Source organism: Bubalus kerabau, chromosome 1 (genome assembly GCF_029407905.1).
Source record: "Bubalus kerabau isolate K-KA32 ecotype Philippines breed swamp buffalo chromosome 1, PCC_UOA_SB_1v2, whole genome shotgun sequence".
Classification (NCBI taxonomy): domain Eukaryota; kingdom Metazoa; phylum Chordata; class Mammalia; order Artiodactyla; family Bovidae; genus Bubalus; species Bubalus kerabau.
In genome coordinates, this window is record NC_073624.1 from 265470148 (window position 1) to 265484577 (window position 14430).

Below are 14430 nucleotides of genomic sequence, written 5' to 3' on the forward strand. Positions count from 1 at the left end.
TACTGGAGTGGGTAGCCTTTCCCTTCTCCAGGGCATCTTCCCAACCCAGGGATCAAACCCAGGTCTCCCTCATTGCAGGCGGACTCTTTACCAACTGAACTATGAGGGAAGCCCATAACAAACCTAAACAGCATATTAAAAAGAAGAGAAATCCTTTGGCTTAGAAAGGTCCATATAGTCAAAACTATGGTTTTTCCAGTAGTCCTGTATTGATGTGAGAGTTGGACCATGAAAAAGGCTGAGCACCTAAGCATTGATGTTTTTGAACTTTTGTATTGGAGAAGACTCTTAAGAGTCCCTTGGACAGCAAGGAGATCAAATCAGTCCATTCTGAAGGAGATCAGTACTGAATATTCATTGGAAGGACTGATGCTGAAGCTGAAACTCCAGTACTTTGGCCACCTGATGAGAAGAACTGACTCATTGGAAAAGACCCTGATGCTGGGAAAGATTGAAGGTGGGAGGAAAAGGGGACAACAGGGGATGAGATGGTTGTATGGCATCACTGACTCAGTGGACATGAGTTTGAGCAAGCTCCAGAAGATGGTGAAGGCAAGGATGCCTAGTATGCTGCAGTCCATGGGGTCACAGAGAGTCAGACACAACTTAGTGACTGAACAACAACAATATGTATATGAGCACACACATATGCACACATACATACATGTATATTTCTTCTGGTTGGACTGCAGTGCTCTGGAGAAGCAGGGGGAAGCTTTTTCATGACATGATTAGTAGAGTGTGGCATGAACTTAATATGTGGGTTTTGTGACATTTGTTTTAGCTGCTGAGAACCATTTTCTTTTCTTCTTCATTCCCTGTTGTGATCAGTCTAGTTGGAGTTTCCAGATAAATAACTGCTGAATAAGTAGGGTGTTGGTATAAACATTAATAAGTACAGCCTAATATTATTAACAGTGTCAGACTTTATTTTTCTGGGCTCCAAAATCACTGCAGATGGTGACTGCAGCCATGAAATTAAAAGACACTTACTTCTTGGAAGAAAAGTTATGACCAACCTAGATAGCATATTCAAAAGCAGAGACATTACTTTGCCAACAAAGGTCCATCTAGTCAAGGCTATGGTTTTTCCAGTAGTCATGTATGGATGTGAGAGTTGGACTGTGAAGGAAGCTGAGTGCCGAAGAATTGATGCTTTTGAACTGTGGTGTTGGAGAAGACTCTTGAGAGTCCCTTGGACTGCAAGGAGATCCAACCAGTCCATTCTGAAGCAGATCAGCCCTGGGATTTCTTTGGAAGGAATGAGGCTAAAGCTGAAACTCCAATATTTTGGCCACCTCATGCGAAGAGTTGACTCATTGGAAAAGACTCTGATGCTGGGAGGGATTGGGGGCAGGAGGAGAAGGGGACGACAGAGGATGAGATGGCTGGATGGCATCACTGACTCGATGGACGTGAGTCTGAGTGAACTCCGGGAGTTGGTGATGAACAGGGAGGCCTGGCGTGCTGCGATTCATGGGGTCGCAAAGAGTCAGACACGACTGAATAACTGAACTGAACTGAACTGAATAATATTCTGAAGCTCATTCAGTTTTTTACAGCTTGAATTTAAGCCTGTGCCAAGTAATTTCCCAAGGTGAAAAGTGAAAGTGTTAGTCGCTCAGTTGTGTCCAACTCTTTGTCACCCCGTGGACTGTAGCCTATCAGGCTCCATTGTCCATGGGATTCTCCAGGCAAGAATACTGAAGTGGGTTTCCATGCCCTTCTCCAGGGGATATTCCCGACCCAGGGATCAAACCCAAGTCTCCTGCATTGCAGACAGATTTCTCAAGGTCAGATCTGTTTTACCCAAGGACATCCTTTCAGAGGTAATGAGGTCTTCACGTTCCAGTCTCCATGAGCTCTGCTGATTCATTTCAGTGTGCCACAGATCATTTATTCTATCAATTAAAAGTTTTGTTTACTATTAAAATATAAATCCACCTCCACCAAGAAAGGTGACATTAACTCCCACTAGTGAGTATAGTTTAACACAAAAACATTCCATATCCCTCCTTGAAAGCATGTTTTGATGATGATTATGGACCTATTACTTGCCACATGGGCCTCAGGGCTTTTGATTGTATCCTGTCCACCTGGCACAGTCTTCTCCCGGACATCCACATGAGTTGTTCCCTCACCTTTCTTCTGGTTTTTGCTCAGATGTCACTTTGTCAGTGAGGCCTGCCCTAAACACTTTACAGGAGGAGCACTCAGCCCCCTTATCCTACACTATTTTTTCCCATAACATCTGTCACTATCTTCCTACTTATTTACTTGTTTATTAACTTAGTACCTGTCTCCTTTACTAGTATTTAAACTCCAAGAGAACTGAGACTTAATTTTGTAAACTTTTATATTGCCAGTACCCAGAACAGTATTTGGCACTGTAGGTTCTCAATAAATGTCTGTGAATGGATGAAGATACAGAAAGATACAGAATGCTCTAGAAATATCTCACCCGGACTTGGCACATCATGGAAAGCTTCTTGGAAGAGGCCATATTTAATGTTAGCTCTGAAGGACAACTAAGAGATGTTGGGCTGTAGAGGGATGATGAGTGACTGTGTGTGTGTGTGTGTGTGTGTGTGTGTGTGTGTAAACACCCAGAGGCAAATGACAGCATGATAGCTTCAAAGATCTGAGAGAAGTTTCTATAGGGTTGTATTAAAAAATGAATGAAATGAGACAGAAATGAGTCAGTAAGAATTGGAACTGTGGGATACTGGGTTATTCATATTCTTATAAGATCATAGGAACGTTGGGCTAGTACTGGCAGATCTTTTAATTTTTCAAGAGAAACTGGATTTTGAAAGATTGCCTCGAATTTATAAAATTCTATAGAGACTAAATAAAACATCCATACATTAGGTATAGCTCCTGACAATTCCTTTTAACCTCTGCTCTCCATAGTAACATACATATTTCTAGCCCTCCTTAAGCTCTCCTCTAGCCATGCTTGCAAATGTATATTTAATTCTTCCTGAGCCCAAATCCCAGCCTATGACTTATGCATTGTCTTTCAAACTCAACATGTGTTCCTACCTGCACAACTTTGTACAAGTGAGTCCCTTAGAATTCCTGACTCTCCTATCTTTCACATTTCCTTTATGGGACCAGGAGGTTCCTCGTCCCCCTGAACTCAGGGTGGACCAGTTACTGTCCTCCATTTGGAAGCCACCCCTCCCAGCAAAGCTATTCCGCTGGGACGTGCACCTGATGAAGGCCACCTAGGCAGGAAGCTGGACTTCTTTGTGCTGGGTTTATATCTCCTTGGTGCAGCTTTCAGTTGGGCTTTAAAACTTTATGCATTTCTTCTTTCTTGTATTGCTGACTTTGCTCTAGAAAATAGATTTTAAATCATATATATATATATGTTTACATGAAAGGAGATTGTCAAGATAAGTCATGTTCCCTGTTTTCATGAACTAACAGCTTGTCCAGTCTCCTGTCACAGAATTACAGACCAAGGGCCAAATGCCCAGTCACCTATTCCTATACAGTCTGACAGCTAAGGATGGTCGTTGCATTTTTAAGTAGTTGAAACATCAAAAGAATAATAGTATTTTGTGGCACGTGAAAAGTTTATGAAATTTATATTTGTGTTCATTAACAAGCAGCTACACTTACTTGATTAGGCATTGTCTGGGACTGCCTTTACACTACAGTAACAGAGTTGAGTAATTGCAAAAGACTGCAAGGAGATCCAACCAGTCCATCCTAAAGGAAATCAGTCCTGAATATTCATTGGAAGGACTGATGCTGAAGCTGAAACTCCAATACTTTGGCCACCTGATGTGAAGAACTGACTCATTTGAAAAGACCCTGATGCTGGGAAAGATTAATGGAGGGAGGAGAAGGGGGCAACAGAGGATAAGCTGGTTGGATGGCATCACCGACTCAATGGATGTGAGTTTGAGCCAACTCCAGGAATTGGTGATGGACAGGGAGGCCTGGCGTGCTGCAGTCCATGGGGTAACAAAGAGTTGGACATGACTGAGCAACTGAACTGAATTGCAAAAGATACCATATGGCCTACAAAACTTAAAATATCTACTATCTAGCCCTTTACAGACATTTAAATCTAGAGAAATAATTACTAGACTTTGGGATTTCCTGGGTCAGTAAAATTAAAGAATAGGAGGGGAGAGGAAACAAGCACAGGGCTTGCCAACATTTAGCTTCTTACCAAGTGAAGACAAGCAAATGTTGCTTTCATCACCAGAACCTAACAAAAGAAAGTGTATTATAGCACGAAGAAATGAGAATGAACATACTCATAGAATAAAGATAATATTGTGCATTTCAGAGCATGGGGCATTAAAATTAAAACTAACTGGCTTGAGTCCAAGGTCCAGTTTCCTTTGAGTCCAAGGTCCAGTTTCCTATATCTGTGGAAAATAGGTCTTATTACTTAGCCCTTTTAATCTTTAATTTCCTTAATTTAAAGGATGTCATAAAAATTTCAAGACTTAATCTTTTTAGTGTTATCTCAATAAAATGAAAGGTTTCTAGGTCATCATGTTATTTTTACCCAGCTCACATCCTCAGATCTCACCATACTGAGCATGCCCATAGCATGGGGATATATCCCATGTTTTGCATTTGTTTTTCATCGCCTTTATTTGTACATTCCAGTACCAAATTAGTCTTACTATCCTCGAAGGCAGAGACCACAATTTGTCATTTTTGCAACAGTTTGGTGCCTAATATGATACCAAAAATACAATTAGTGCTCCTATACCATATACAGTTAGTCCCCTTGATGCAGCAGACTCCTGGCTCTCAACGTCTCTTCTGCATTATCCAAAGAAAATACTGAGGTTGAGAAACAAATGCAATCATAAGTCTTTTCTACTTACTAGAAATAAATGACTGCTCTCCAGGGCTGCTCAGCACAGTCCAGTGTTGGCAACACAAACATGGCAGAATACCTCCTTTTACTTCTTTTTATGTAATTCATTTCTCCTATGGTCAGATAACTGAGCAGTTCCAGATGTTCAAACTAGATTTAGAAAAGGCAGTGAAACCAGAGATCAAATTACCAACTCGAAAAAGGAGGAGAACTCCAGAAAAACATGTACTTTCACTTTATTGACTATGCCAAAGCCTTTTCCTGTGTGGATCACAACAAACTGTGGAAGATTCTTAAAGAGATGGAAATATCAGACCACCTGAACTGCCTCCTGAGAAATCTGTATGCAGGTCAAGAAGCTACAGTTTGAACTGGACATGGGACAATGGACAGGTTCCAAATTGGGACAGGATTTGTCAAGGCTATATATCGTCACCCTGCGTATTTAACTTATATACAGAGTACATCATACAAAATGCCAGACTGGATGAAGCACAAGCTGGAATCAAGATTGCAGGGAGAATTATCAATAACCTCAGATATGCAGATGGCACCACCTTTATGGCAGAAAAAGAAGAGAAACTAAAGAGCCTCTTGATGAAAGTGAAAAAGGAGAGTAAAAAAGCTGGCTTAAAACTCAACATTCAAAAAACTAAGATCGTGGCATCCATTCCCATCACTTCACGGCATATATATGGGGAAACAATGGAAACAGTGACAGACTTTATTTTCTTGGGCTCCGAAATCACTGCAGATGGTTACTGCAGCCAAGAAATTATGAGACACTTGCTCCTTGGAGGAAAAGCTATGACCAACCTAGATAGCATATTAAAAAGCAGATACATTACTTTACCGACAAAGGTCCATATAGTCAAAGCTATGGTTTTTCCAGTAGCCATGTATGAATGTGAGAACTGGACCGTAAAGAAAGCTGAGTGCCAAAGAATTGATGCTTTTGAACTGTGGTGTTGGAGAAGACTCTTGAGAGTCCCTTGGACTGCAAGGAGATCCAACCAGTCCATCCTATAGGAAATCAATCCTGAATATTCATTGGAAGGACTGATGCTGAAGCTCCAATACTTTGGCCACCTGATGTGAAGAACTGACTCCTTTGAAAAGACCCTGATGCTGGGAAAGATTGAAGGCAGGAGGAGGAGGGGACGACAGGATGAGTTGGTTGGGTGGCATCACCAACTTGATGGACGTGAGTTTGAGGAAGTTCTGGGAGTTGGTAATGGACAGGGAGGCCTGGCATGCTGCAGTTCTTGGGGTTTCAAAGAGTTGGACATGACTGAGCGACTGAACTGAAACTGAATGGTCAGATGCTATCATATAGATCACAAGTTAAGGGACATTGCATATCGACCCATATTGATGGCACAAATTGAGGTTCCTATCAAAATGGGTAACTGAGTTAATAAAGCCTATGATTATTGAGAGGAAAATTAATATAGTAGTTGAAATATATAATTGCTGGCTAGGGAAAAATGGGCCATGATGGCTCTTTAAAAAAAAAAAAATGAACTAATTACAGGATTCAGCTGCTTAAGCTTTAATTCAGCAGAAGACCAAAGAGCCCTCAGACTCCCGCGGAGCTTTCTCTCTCCCTCTCTGCTGGAGCTAACCCTTCAACGTAATTAAGAAATAATTTCAGAGTAGCCACACATGTAGGCAATCAGACCCAATATAAGAAACACCTGTTTTTACTTCCATTCTGGCCTGCTTACTAATAGGGTACATTTGTCTTGGGACATTGTGTTTGCTTGTGTAATTGTGCATAGCACATTTTCAGATTTGACCACAGGGGAGTCCTGGAACCAGCTCTGAGTGAGTGTATCTGAGTAAGCAAGGCACAAAAAGCTTTCCTCATCTTCTGTACACACAACGTAAGCATAAGGAGGCCGTGTGTTACCCTCTGCCCACATCATGCAGAGCAAACAGGAAGCTGTCCATGAACTGCTTTGGTCTCTCCAGACTTAGCAACCAGCCTCCTTTTGTTTGGTTAACAATTCCAGACCCATCCAAGCAAAAGGGGTGGAAAATACACAACAGCAGTTAAACATTGAAAGTGCTGACAATGGCCTGGATATCAGACAAGTGGAAGAGGCTCTCTGATCCAGTGGGAGGACATGTTTCAAGTGTTTGGAGTTTCAATAACGTGCACTTTAGCTACACTCTGACAAGCATTCTCATGACCTAGCTCGGAAGAAGGATGTTCTGAGAGTCACAGAAGAAGGGGAAGAGTTGCTTGAGGACATGGAGAACACAGAGATGGTAGAACTGCAAGAAGGACATGATCAGAGGAGAAATAAAACTCAGGTCCAAAGAGCCAGAGCAGAATGAAAAGTGGTGTCCAGTCGCCTTGTTTATGCCAATGAATGGAAATGAAGTGGAGAAAAAAGGCAATGGGATGGAAAAAGTCATGCTTGCAAAAAGTAGCTGCATATTCATGGTAAAAAGTATTTTTAGGCTTGAATTATCTCACATTTTCCTCAATTTTATACTTTCTTTTGTGGGCAGAAATATATAAAAATATAAGCTATTTTCAGGACTTTTGTAGAAACTATATGTTGTTAGACATAATTTCTGAGATAGAAGTTTTATAGAGGTATAATTCATACTGTAAAATTTATCCTTTGAAAGTATACAGTTCAGTGGGGCTTTTTCATATATTCTCAGAGCTGTACAACTCTCATCACTACCTAATTTTAGAACATATCATCCCTCATCCCCTCAGATCCCATGTCAGTAGGAGTCACTCTCCATTTCTGCCCCCAACCTCTTCAGCCACTAACATGATTTCTGTCTCTGTGGATTTGCCTGTTGTAGATATTTCATAGAGATGGAATCATACAATATGTAACCTTTTGTGTCTAGCTTCTTTGACCCATTATGATGTTTTCAAGATTCCTCCATGTTGTAGCATAAACCATTACTTTGGGCCTAAATAATATTCTAGCATATGAATATCTCATATTTTATTTCTCTGTTCATCAGTTGATTGATGTTTGGATTGTTTCCATTTTTTTGGCTATTATGAATAGGACTACTTTTGGCATCCTTCTGCAAGCTTTTGTGTGGATATACATTTTCAGTTATCTTGGGTATATAGAAGTGGAATTATTTGATCATGTAACGGTATGTTTAACTCTTTGAGAAACTACCCTCTCTCTGAGATATCAATTTCTTAATAAAAATTTAAGAAGTCTGAACGAGCATCTCCCTAACATGCTTCCCAGTGCCAATATTCTGATAGTATGTTTGTTAACATGATAACCGCTACCCATTGTGGTTCTGAATATTTCATTTCTGGGGAGGATGACATGGTTGAACAAGTATGTAGGAGCTTGATAACAATGAAAGCACCCAGTTTCATTCATGGAGACAAAATTCCATCTGACAACTGATATTTTTCTCTAAATTCATTTGTGATTTGAAACTCAGCTTTATTTTCCTCTTGTATGTTGATGATACACAGTGAAATACTAGAATGATCTGAGAAAAGTTTAAGAAAATGTCAAGTGTCCTTTTTGGTGAAATCAAAATCCTGTGGGTTGGTCGCTTTTTGATTTAGGAAAGGTTATTATCATTGATTTTATCAAAGTCCCAAAGTGACTTTCAGAACACATTGCTCCTTGAGGGTAGGACAAATGCCAGTCCTTTCTGTGAGTCCCTGATCTTACCTAAGAGAGAAATCCAGTATTAATTCCTGTTCTTCTGGAAGTATTTTCTTGAAAATAACAAACCTCCACTTAGAGAAAAGCTGTTACTCTGATTCTGTTCATTCATACTGATACTGATTTATGTTAAAGGGGCATCCATATGGCTTCATCAGTCATAAACACATTAGTGGAAAATAGATAATAGTGCCTCAATTGAGCCTCATAGGCAGATTTCACTCCTGCAATCTTGGGTTTCTCCTTCCTCTTTCACCTCCCCTGTCCAAATCTGAACTTTCCATCTACTTCTCTTTTATTTTTCTTTATTTAACCTTCTACGATCACTTGACTTTGTTTCACCTCTGTCTCTTATTCTTTTCAAACCTTTTGAGTCTTTAACCATTCTATTTTAACATGAGGACTCAGAAAATGATTGTGAGAAAAGGGAGGAAAAAGTAGAATGAGAGGAAGAATCTGGAGGAGGATGTAGAAGCAAAGATAACTGTGATTGGGGATAACTGTGCTTGGGGAGCATAAAGTGAAAGGACAAGCTACTCAGTACTTAGAGAAACATTTGATAATGTGCTATCATATAAAAATGTGATACATTTTCTGGGAAGGCAAGACTAGAGTGTTTAAAGAAAAAGTACCCAGGCTAGACATAGCACACTTTTCCCAACATTGCAAAAGAACTGCAGAAACATGCTATCTGACTTTTTAATAAGCTCACTTCCTCTTTGAAATAGACAACTGTAAGCAAAGTATTTCCTGGGTTATTTCTCTCCCCTTGTTACTTGGGAACTCTTTTTGCTCAGCCAAAAATGAGTACATTTTCGTACAGTATGTATGAGTACATACATACTGTCTCTGATGTATTTGTAGGGTTTCATGTAAGGAGTAGTTATTTAATTGAATTCAAGTACCAGGCTTCCCAGAACCCACTTGCCAATGCAGGAGACATAAGAGACACAGGTTCAATCCCTGGGTCGGGAAGATCCCCTGGAGGAGGAAATGAAGACCCACTCCAGTATTCTTGCCTGGAGAATCCCAAGGACAGAGAAACTTGGCAGACTACGGTCCATAGAGTCGCAAAGAGTCGGACATCAGGTCCTATACCTTGTGTGTGTGTGTGTGTGTGTTTTGGTAAAAGTCCTAGGTTTTACATAGTCATTTATTACATATTAATGTCAGTATACTTGAGATTTCCATAGCTGATTCCATGTAGGTCAAAGAGCATATAATCAAAATAGCATTGAGCAAGTCACATATTATATTGCTTTGAGCCATTTGCAGTCCAAATACTTAATACCCACTAATTAATGTTGATTGTAATGACAGAAAGAAAAAAAACCTTAAAAAAAAAAACATATTTCTTTGTCAAATAACCCTTTTACTATGAAACACAGCACAATAGAAATCTATTCCATAATAAAGTGAGTAAACCTAAATATATACTTTAATGTATATTGTAAATACTTGTATGGTCATGCATGACACAGGTCAAGAAGTAGAACACTGCCAACTCTAGCTTTACGGGAATCTGGACATCTGCTCTGGTCTGAATGTTTGTGTCTCCCTCCCAGATTCATACCCTAGCCCCAAAGATGATGGTGTTCGTCGGAGGGGCTTTGGGAGGGTCATTAGGTCATGAGAGTGGAGCCCTCGTGAATGGATTAACGGTCCTCCCCTTCTGCCATGCAAGGGGACCCTCACCTGACCATGCTGGAACCCTGAGCTCAGACTTCCAGCTTCCAGAACGGAGGAAAGTCATTCTCTTTTTTATAAGCTCTCCTGAGGTATTTTGTTAAACAGCTGCCCAAATGGACTAAGATAACATATAACAAAGCAAGTCCCCCCATCTTGTCCTTCTGGGGTGGCTTCCTTCTTCACCATTTGTTGTTCTATTTACATTTTAGAAATGGCTTTTCAAGTTCTAACAAAAATCCTGCTGGGGCTTTCATTAGAACTGCATTGGACTTACAGATTGATATGGAGAACAGAGTATATTTATTATTTATTTAAAACTTTTTCCTGTAATTTTACAATGATCTCTATAGAAGTATGGCATATGTTTTGGAAGATTTATTTCAAAGTATTTGATCTTACAAAAATTATGTCAAAATTTTATAATTTTATGCGCAAAAATCTTGGACACTGATAAAATTTTCCCCTAGACATTTGATATTTTATAATACTGTAAATGCCATCTCTATTTATCTCTCTCTTTTATATTTTGTCATTTAGAAATAAAATAGATTTTTGTATATTTGATTTTTTTATCCTGCTGCTTGCACAGCTATAGATTCCTTTAGATTTTTAATGTATAAAACCATTCATCTATAAATAATAATTTTTGCTCTTCATTTTTAATCCTTATACATTTTCTTTTCTTACCTTACAATACCAACTAGGACTTCCAGTACCATATGAAATGCAAGTGTTATTCTTATCTTGAGAGAGAGACTTACAGTTTTCTTATCATTAAACATAATGTATGTGATAGGTGTTTATAGATAATCTTTGTCCAATAAGGATTTTTGGGTTTTTTCCCCTTCACTTGATATGGGATTTGATATTTAAATCATGATGGATACTGAATTTTGTTAAGATCCAGGTGTGAAGGTATTCACTGTTAACTGGAGTCTCATTGCTTCTAGACCATTTTAGTGAAAAGAGCTGGGAAATACAGGCATGGGTAGATACACTCACATGTGTATATGAATATATATACATATATATATATATCCATCTGTGTGTGTGAGAGAGAGAGTGTGTGTGTGTGAGAAGGAGTGTGTATGTGTGTGCTTATGTACCTTTGAGTTCATAACCGATACATCCAATTCCAATCTGTACACAGGGTTCATTCTAGCCTTTCTCCTTGCCTTATTTGTAATTTTTCCTTCAGGAAAAACCTGGATCTCATTATCCAGAATATACTTATTTTTTCAATCCTAGAATATAAAGTAATTTTAGATTTTCTAACCCATAACTCTTAAAAAAAAAAAAAAGCAAAAACAAATGTACTGATTAGAGTACTATATTTGTGTATAGTTCCTTTTGTCCTTAGCCTTGGAATTACCGTGAAAATATTGTTTAAAGAATTGCTTAGATTCCTCTTCTTTATCCCCTACCCTCTTCAATGTGATTTTATTGTTGTTTACTTGTTTTATAGTTAGGTGCATTTGGTTACTCTTTTTATTCTGTTTGGAGTTGCTTTCATGCATTGCTTAATTTAAAATTTTTGACACAAAATAAGATTAAATTAATGGTTGTGAAACATTAAGTTAAGTCGCTCGCTCAGTCGTGTCCAACTCTTTGCGACCCTGTGGACTGTAGCCCACCAGGCTCCTCCATCCATGGGATTCTCCAGGCAAGAATACTGGAGTGGGTTGCCATTTCCTTCTCCAGGGGATTTTCCCGACCCAGGGCTCGAACCCAGGTCTCCCACATTGCAGGCAGACGCTTTAATCTCTGAGCCACCAGGCAAACCCAAGTTAAGTTGCTCGCTCAGTCGTGTCCGACTCTTTGTGACCCCGTGGACCAGGCTCCTCCATACATGGGATTCTCCATGGGATTCTCCAGGCAAGAATGTGAAACATTACCATGGTTCTAAAAGCCAGAACTGTATGAAAGGGTACATTCAGAGCAGTGTCGCTCAGATCATTCCTCTTTTCTGTTTTATTCTCCCATTCTTTCCAACCCATTCCCACTCACCCTTTGTAGATAACCTATCTCATTATTTTATCTTTTATCCTTTCTGTATTTGTTTGCACAAATGAGCAAATAAGTACATTTAATCTCACATCCAATTTCCCTTACAAGAAATCTTACCATAAAGTACTCAAATTTTGCTTTCTTATATTTATCCTGGAAATCATCCCATATCAGTTCATAAATCTCTTCATCATCCTTGTGATTACTGCTGCATGCTGCTAAGTCACCTCAGTTGTGTCCAACTCTGTGCGACCCCACAGACGGTAGCCCACCAGGCTCCCCTGTCCCTGGGATTCTCCAGGCAAGAACGCTGGAGTGGGTTGCCATTTCCTTCTCCAATGCATGAAGGTGAAAGGTGAAAGTGAAGTCGCTCAGTCGTGTCTGACTCTTAGTGACCCTATGGACTCCTCCGTAGCCTACCAGGCTCCTCCGTCCGTGGGATTTTCCAGGCAAGAGTACTGGAGTGGAGTGCCATCGCCTTCTCCATTACTGCTGCATAGTACTCCATAATTTATTCAGCTACTCTATAAGAAGTTTACAGTATCTCCAATATTTTGAGGTACAAACAGTACAACAATATAACCTCATATGCATATATTTTTGTATTGTTGGGAATGTAAGTTCCTAAAAGTCACTTGGTCAACAGGTAAATGCATACGTAGATTTATTAGAAATTGCCAAATTCTAGAATGGTTGTGCCAGTTAATGTTTGCTTCAGCAGTGTTCCTTACAGCCTTGCCAAAAGAGTGCATTGCCATACATTTTAATAACTGTTGATTGTATAAATGAAAAATGTTATCTTAGTGTTTTAATTTTTATTTATCTAATTATTAGTAATTTTGAGCATCTTTTCAGATGCTGAAGGGCTATTTTATATTATTTTTTCTGTTAACTATCTTTCATGTCTTTCTCCCATTTTCCTATTTGCTTTTCATTTTTGCTCCTTAAATTTTAAGAATTCTTTTTACATTAGGGATGTTAGTCCTTGGTCTGTGATATAGGTTGAAAATATTTTCTGTGAGTTCAGTTCTCCTGTAATTATCAGTTCACCTTTGATTATGGTGTGTGTGTTTTGCCGTGTACAAATGCTTATTGTTGTCATCAGAGTTATTAGTCATTTCTTTTATTCCATCTGTATTTTAAAGCGTAGTTAGAAAAACTTTTCCTACAGTGAGATTAAAGAGAAATTCACTCATGTTTTTCTTCTAATATTTATATGGTTTTATTTTTGCCTGTATGTATAATACTATTTTTAGTATTTGTCCCTAATCTTCTTGAAGTTCATTCTTGTGTGTGGACCTAGTTTTATATTTTTCCAAATGGCTACTCAGTTTTTTCAGCACTATTTATTTAGAAGCCCATCTTTCTAAAAGCAGTGTGGTACCCTGGATTGGATCCTAGGACAGAAAAGAGCATTAATATCTGAGACTCTGTGTCCTCGAGTAAATTGTTGATAATCTCTCTCTCAAAATACTGGTGTGAAGCTTAAATGATGTAAGCTATACACTACACTGGCCACTTAATAAGTGCTGCTGCTGCTGCTGCTAAATCGCTTCAGTCGTATCCGACTCTGTGCGACCCCATAGATGGCAGCCCACCAGGCTTCCCCATCGCTGGGATTCTCCAGGCAAGAACACTGGAGTGGGTTGCCATTTCCTTCTCCAATGCATGAAAGTGAAAAGTGAAAGTGAAGTCGCTCAGTCATGTCCAACTCTAGCGACCCCATGGACTGCAACCTACCAGGCTCCTCTGTCCATGGGATTTTCTAGGCAAAAGTACAGGAGTGGGGTGCCATTGCCTTTTCCTAATAAGTGCTAATTTCCTTCTTATTAAATAGCTACTGTCTGTCAGCTCAGTGTATCTAGATGAAGCACTGTCTAGAGCAGTGGTTCTCAAATACTAGTGTTCATGAACCTCTCCTGGCATGCTGGCTACAAGGCAGATTCCTTGGCCCCGTCCTTCAGATATTCTAGCTGAGTGGGTCTGGTGTGGTTTAGGAACCTGCACTGTACTCAAACCCATGTGTTATTTTGAAGCCAAACCCCAGGAAGCATGAGCCTAAGGGGAATGCCTATCTCATCCATCCCATGGTAATGACTTCAAACATGCAAAAACAAACCAGCTAGGATCATAAATCGCTACATTCATAAAACTATTTTACATCAGTTACAGACCAATATGTGATAAAATACTAAAGATGTA